We start from the raw sequence: 6,580 nt of genomic DNA on the forward strand, positions 1-6,580 counted from the left end.
TATCTGTCTGTGACAATACAGCATTCATAGGTCCTCTTCCTCCTTCTGACACTTGCCTACTTCCTCTCCCTCTGTCTTCTTCTACACAGCCATACTACATGTGGCCCCATGCTCTCTAAGGCCTGGTCCACACTAACCCCCCACTTCGGACTAAGGTACGCAAATTCAGCTACGTTAATAACGTAGCTGAATTCGAAGTACCTTAGTCCAAACTTACCGCGGGTCCAGACGCGGCAGGGAGGCTCCCCCGTCGATGCCGCGTACTCCTCTCGCCGAGATGGAGTACCGGCGTCGACGGCGAGCACTTCCGGGATCGATTTATCGCGTCTAGACCAGACGCGATAAATCGATCCCAGAACATCGATTGCCTGCCGCCGGATCCAGAGGTAAGTGTAGACGTACCCTAATTCACTCCCACTTTTTACCCTGCTCAACCAGGCTGCACACAGCTCCCAGGGATCTTTCAAGCCATTGTCCATAGGTTAGTTGTCCCATTGGTGCATGTGATGTCTTGCCATCCTAACCAGTTGGTGAATAAAGTCTGATGTCATAAATTGTGAGTTACACTTACCCATTTGGAATGTTCTTAATAAGTGGAATGGGCACCTGAAAAGGCAAAAACCTGGAGCAGCTACAGTGGCCTGCACTTTCACTTGTGGGCCTTATCTATGGGAGAATTCTCCCCCCGCCTCCAAAATCCCATCATTGCTAGCAGCAGTGGTGAGAGGACTAGTGTAGAGATGGCTCCTGCAAATACTAGCATTTTGAACACCATGTCATTTAAATTTCCTCACTCATCTCATTATACAATAAAATATCATGGGACTATTGATGGAATAATGTTCCCTAGTATACCAAAAAGTTTCCAGGCCACTCAAACTGCTGGATAGCTGATCCATATTTTGTGAAAAGATTTAGAGTAATAAAACTTCAGCCAGATAGAGAAGTATATTCAAAAAAGCACAAGACACTTCTAGCAACTAACTATTTTTGGATAAGATGGCATACAAAAGGCTGAATCACACACCAGGTCTGTGTCTTTGTTCATTGAATGGCTTACAGAAATGGCACAATGAGCAACTGTCACTTTACTGCCCTAACATCTGTTCGATAAAACAATGAGAAGATCTACATCTGTCATTTTATATCATAGAAATAAAATCATTAGACTAGAATGTTGTCACAGGATCAATGTCCCCCTCTTTGAAGATAAACCTCTCTCCTCTGCCTTTTCATTTATAGCTGGAGACCATTATCTTGTGGCAACTTACTATTCTTTTGACATTAGTTACTAAATTATGTAGAATAAAATACGTGTCCTCTTGTATTACTATGCATATTCATAGGACAAATTCTGTTCAGTTATAGGGACGCCAGTGACCTTGAGTGTGTTTTAACAACTTCTGAAACACATCCTTAGGAAGCCTTAACGCTTTTGCAGAAAGCCATTGTAAAATAACTGATGTGAAAGCCACCTGATCCATTGGGAGTGTATGTGCTGATACTTTGACTATTATACTATGAATAATATTATAGCTGCACATTTCAATGTCTTCATACAGTGCATAAACTAAGGTAAAAGGAACAGGTAGAAAAGAAAGGTAAGAGACAAATATTTTTATTTTTAATGCTAAAAGCTCCCTGGTTTTCCTATTTTAAAGTTATTGCAGGACAATAACCAATACAACAAAATCTGTTTACTCATTTTTTTTCCTCTCCCTGTTTCTCTTTGTAAGTGACTCTTCTAATGCTCTTTTCAGGAGGCCAAAGCAGACGAGCGAGGAACTTTTTTCATAAAGCAAGTTACCATTTCTGTTATGGTAAGATATAGGGATAACTTCTTTTAGTAATACTATATGTGGCTTGCCATACACAACACTGAAAACATATCCCACAATCTGTTTCTTTAACATACAATAGTATAGTAAATCTCCATTAAAAAACTTTTGTTTTTGTTTTTGTTACCGCACAGTAAGATAAGCATTGTAAAAAAATTTAATCACACCACACAAAGTACAATATAATTTCCCCTCCATAACTGCAGGAAATTGTAGTTAATTATAGGCGGGGCTGGAAGTGCCCCCTGTAATTCAGGTTGTCAGACACTTCCCATTATGAGATCCAGTTTTCAGCTGCTTATAACTTTTTGCCAAACTTTACCTGTTTTGAGCTGAAATGTTTCACACTGGGGGTCTTCTTCAGCCTGATTTTTATTTGTGTGTGTGTGTGTGTGTGCGTGTGTATATATATATATAATAAAAATTTCAGCTGAATCATTTCTGAGAATGAGGCTAGAGAAAAATACATTTTTCCTCTGTTAAAAAATTCTTGTGACCTTTTATTTGAGAAGTTCTAATGGTCTGTTACTTTAGAGAACGGCTCTGAAATTTGGCAGGGAGGTTGCCTACGTCAGGGATAAGCCTTTTGCCCTTCCTGTATAAATCTGCCCCAATTTAGCCATATATTAAAGCTGTGACAAATAACAGTTCACATGTTCAGGCGAGACTTATTAGAGCTTCACAGCTAAATTCCCTGCAACTTTCATCCATATTGAGCATACTCTAGTGTGGGACCAAGCAGGACTTTCCCTGAAATTGCAGCTCTGGGCTTTTGTAGGTTGGGTCAGGGCTGAGCACTGGAACTGAGAGCAGGAAACATGTCTGCCCTGTGCTTCAATAATCCTCTGCTGGGCCCAGGTCATATGGAAGAGGAAGCTGCCTGAGTTGAATGCAAAGGGGACAAGATCTTGGGGGTCAGCTGAAGTATATTGGGGGCAAGAAGCCTGGGTGAAGGAAAACTGGGACTTGGAGTGAAGCAGGACACCAGGACTGGGTGGACAAGAAACCAATGGGTAGAGACTGGGAATGGCTGGGAAAGGTGCATGGGAGCCAGCAGGGGAAGACTGGGACCAACTCGGAAAAGAGACTGGGACTAGCAAGGAGATGATGCAGCGGGGAGAATGATTTCACTAGGAGCCAGAGTGTGGGGGATAATTAGGATTGATTGGGGGAAGAGGGATAAGACATTTGAATTGGCTAAGGAGTCAGGGAAGGGATACTGGGACTGGGAGTCAGTGAGGACAGGAAATATGGGAGGTGGTAGGGACAGACACAGATAAAACAAGGAGTGGGACTGATGAGTATAGAGGTTGGGACTAGAAGCTGAGGGAGACTGGGACAAGGACTCTGGAGAGTGTAAAATGGGGATTTGTTGGGCAAGGAGACTGGGACTGGAAGAGAAACTTTAAGAGTGGAGACTGGGACTGGCTAGGTAAAGAAAATGGGACTGGAATGAAGAGCTAGGGGTGAGGAAGAGACAAGACAGGGAGGGATAGCTCAGTGGTTTGAGCATTGGCCTGCTAAACCCAGGGTTGTGAGTTCAATCCTTGAGGGGACCACTTAGGAATCTGGGGTAAAATCAGTACTTGGTCCTGCTAGTGAAGGCAGGGGGCTGGACTCAATGACCTTTCAAGGTCCCTTCCAGTTCTAGGAGATAGGATATCTCCATTTATTTAAGACAGACAGTCCAGAGTGGCTGGGGCAGAAGGAGTCAAGCTTGGGGTGAAATGGCAGAAGAATCTGTACCCACTAGAGCACTCTTCCACCCCAGACCCTAGAATGGAACCCAAGATTCCTGAGTCTTTCTATTCCTATGCTGTCAAGAAATATCTGTGAAACACAATAACAGTGTCCCATCTCATAGAATATTAGGGTTGGCAGATACCTCAGGAGGTCATCTAGTCCAATCCCCTGCTCAAAGCAGGACCAACACCAACTAAATCATCCCAGCCAAGGCTTTGTCAAGCCAGGCCTTAAAAACCTCTAGATTGAGATTCCACCACCTCCCTAAGTAACTCATTCCAGTGCTCCACCACTCTCCTAATGAAATAGTGTTGCCTAATATCCAACCTAAACCTTTCCCACTGCAACTTGAGACCATTACTCCTTGTTCTGTCATCTGCCACCACTGAGAACAGACAACCTCCATCCTCTTTGGAACACCCCTTCAGGTAGTTGAAGGCTTCTATCAAATCCCCCCTCACTCTTCTCTTCTGCAGACTAAATAACTCCAGTTCCCTCAGCCTCTCCTCATAAGTCATGTGCCCCAGCCCCCTAATCATTTTCATCACCCTCTGCTGGACTCTCTCTAATTCGTCCACATCCTTTCTGTAGTGGGGGGACCAAAACTGGACACAATACTCCAGATGAGCCCTCACCAGTGCCGAATAGAGGGGAATAATCACTTCCCTTGATCTGCTGGCAATGCTCCTACTAATACAGCCCAATATGCCATTGGCTTTCTTGGCAATGAGGGCACACTGCTGACTCATATCCAGCTTCTCGTCCACTGTAATCCCCAGGTCCTTTTCTGCAGAACTGCTTAGCCAGTCGGTCCCTAGCCTGTAGCGGTGCATGGGATTCTTCCTCCCTAAGTGCAAGACTCTACACTTTTCCTTGTTGAACCTCATCGGATTTCTTTTGGCCCAATTCTCCAATTTGTCTAGGTCACTCTGGATCCTATCCCTACCCTCCAGCATATCTACCTCTTCCTCCCTCCCCCCCTCCCCCCCCCGTTTAGTATCATCTGCGAACTTGCTGAGAGTGCAATCAATCACATCATCCAGATCATTGATAAAGATGTTGAACAAAAACGGCCCCAGGACTGACCCCTGGGGCACTGCGCTTGATACCAGCTGCCAACTAGACATCAAGCTGTTGCTCAATATCCAACAATCTAGTCATATTTCTATCCACCTTATAGTCTATTCATCCAATCCATACTTTTTTTAACTTGCTGGCAAGAATACTGTGGGAGACCATATCAAAAGGTTGGCTAAAGTCAAGGTATATCACGTCCACTGCTTTCCCCATATCCACAGAGCCAGTTATCTCATCATAGAAGGCAATCAGGTTGGTCAGACATGACTTGCCCTTGGTGAATCCATGTTGACTGTTCCTGATCACCTTCCTCTCCTCCAAGTGCTTCAAAATGGATTCCTTGAGGACTTGCTCCATGATTTTTCTGGGGACTGAAGTGAGGCTGACCAGTCTGTAGTTCCACGGGTTCTCTTTCTTCCCTTTTTAAAATATGGGCACTATATTTGCCTTTTCCAGTCATCCAGGACATCTCCTTCTAATGCGTGTCCACATAAAAAATAACAACCTGTTATTGCTATCTTCATTAGCTTAAGGGACAGAGGTCTGTGTGGAGAATCTAAAGGCTCCAAACCTGCTGATGACTCTCATGGGTGTCAGTATGATACCACATGATGGAATTTCTGTTTTTTATAAACAGAATAAAAAAAAACAGGGATATTACATTAAAAATAGTACTAAGATTGCAATGTTCAGGAGTCAAAAGTTAGTGAATGCCAAAGTTTCCCTTGTATGTATGCATGCATTATGATGGAGTCTTCATGTATGTGATCAACTGGTCATTATTAAGATTCTGGGCTCTATCATTCTTAGAGCAGACTATCTCTGACCTATTACCGGTGATTCTTTGCTTGCTTACCCTTTATATGTCTTAAGCAACAATTTATTTGGGTGCAATATAATCCATTACTGCTGATATCCTCTTCTTTTTCTTTGGCCTAGTAATCTTGTGGAATCAATAGAAGCAGTTAGAATCGGGTGATTTACCACGCACCTGCTATGCATTTAGCTAATAGATAGGTGTGGAGAGTGTTCTCTGTCTACATCTATGTAAATAGTTAATAGATAAGGAAACTATCAGTAGATAGTGCTCAAGAATATGTCAAACAGTTCCTGGGTTTTGAAGGACCAATAAAGCATATTGTCCTAAAAAAATGGCTTCCTTTGTGTGTCTTTTTTGCATCATCTTTTAACAGCTGAACAGAAATTGAGCAGTGTGCAAATTCTGTTTTCAGTTAATTTCAGTGGCGGTATGCTGGCCCAAAAAACAACCACCCCAAAATAAAACCCACCCCCTAGAGTATTAATGTAATTGAATTAAGCCCTACCAGGGGAATTAACCACTATGCTGTAGCCACTTTGCATTGAGTAGGGACCCCTGTGTATACCCCCAACACAGGACCCTCTCTGGCTCTCTGTCCCCTCACTACGGCAGGCCCCGGAGCTGGGGCAGTCACAGACAGGCCATTGCAGCAGGGGTTGACTGAATTCTGAGACTGAACTGGTCCTAGCAGTCTGTGAATAAGGGAGGGGCACTCTCTCCTTGTGCCAATGCTAGCGTCAACACTGGGATGAAGGGTCATTCTTTGCTTATTCCCTACCATATAATAAACAAGTTGGACATACAGACATCATTAAAAATGGAAAAAAAGCATAAACTGTTAACAGCCCCAAAACATCATTAAGGCACAGTTAAGCAGTGTCTGGTACCCTTTCAAATACACCTATATTTCAGGCTCTGAAATTAGATAAGGTACACACCAATTTTCAAGACAATGCAAATAAGCATGAGGACTTTAGAGCACTTACTGTTTAACAGCTGTTTTTCTAAGTTATATCTTCACTATCCTGGAGCAACCACACCACCATAATAAGGAAAGTGGCATTAATAATAGTCCTTTTGTTGTTTAGTCAATTCCCTACCA

The sequence above is a fragment of the Chrysemys picta genome, chromosome 8 (genome assembly GCF_011386835.1).
Source record: "Chrysemys picta bellii isolate R12L10 chromosome 8, ASM1138683v2, whole genome shotgun sequence".
In the NCBI taxonomy this organism is placed as follows: Eukaryota; Metazoa; Chordata; order Testudines; family Emydidae; genus Chrysemys; species Chrysemys picta.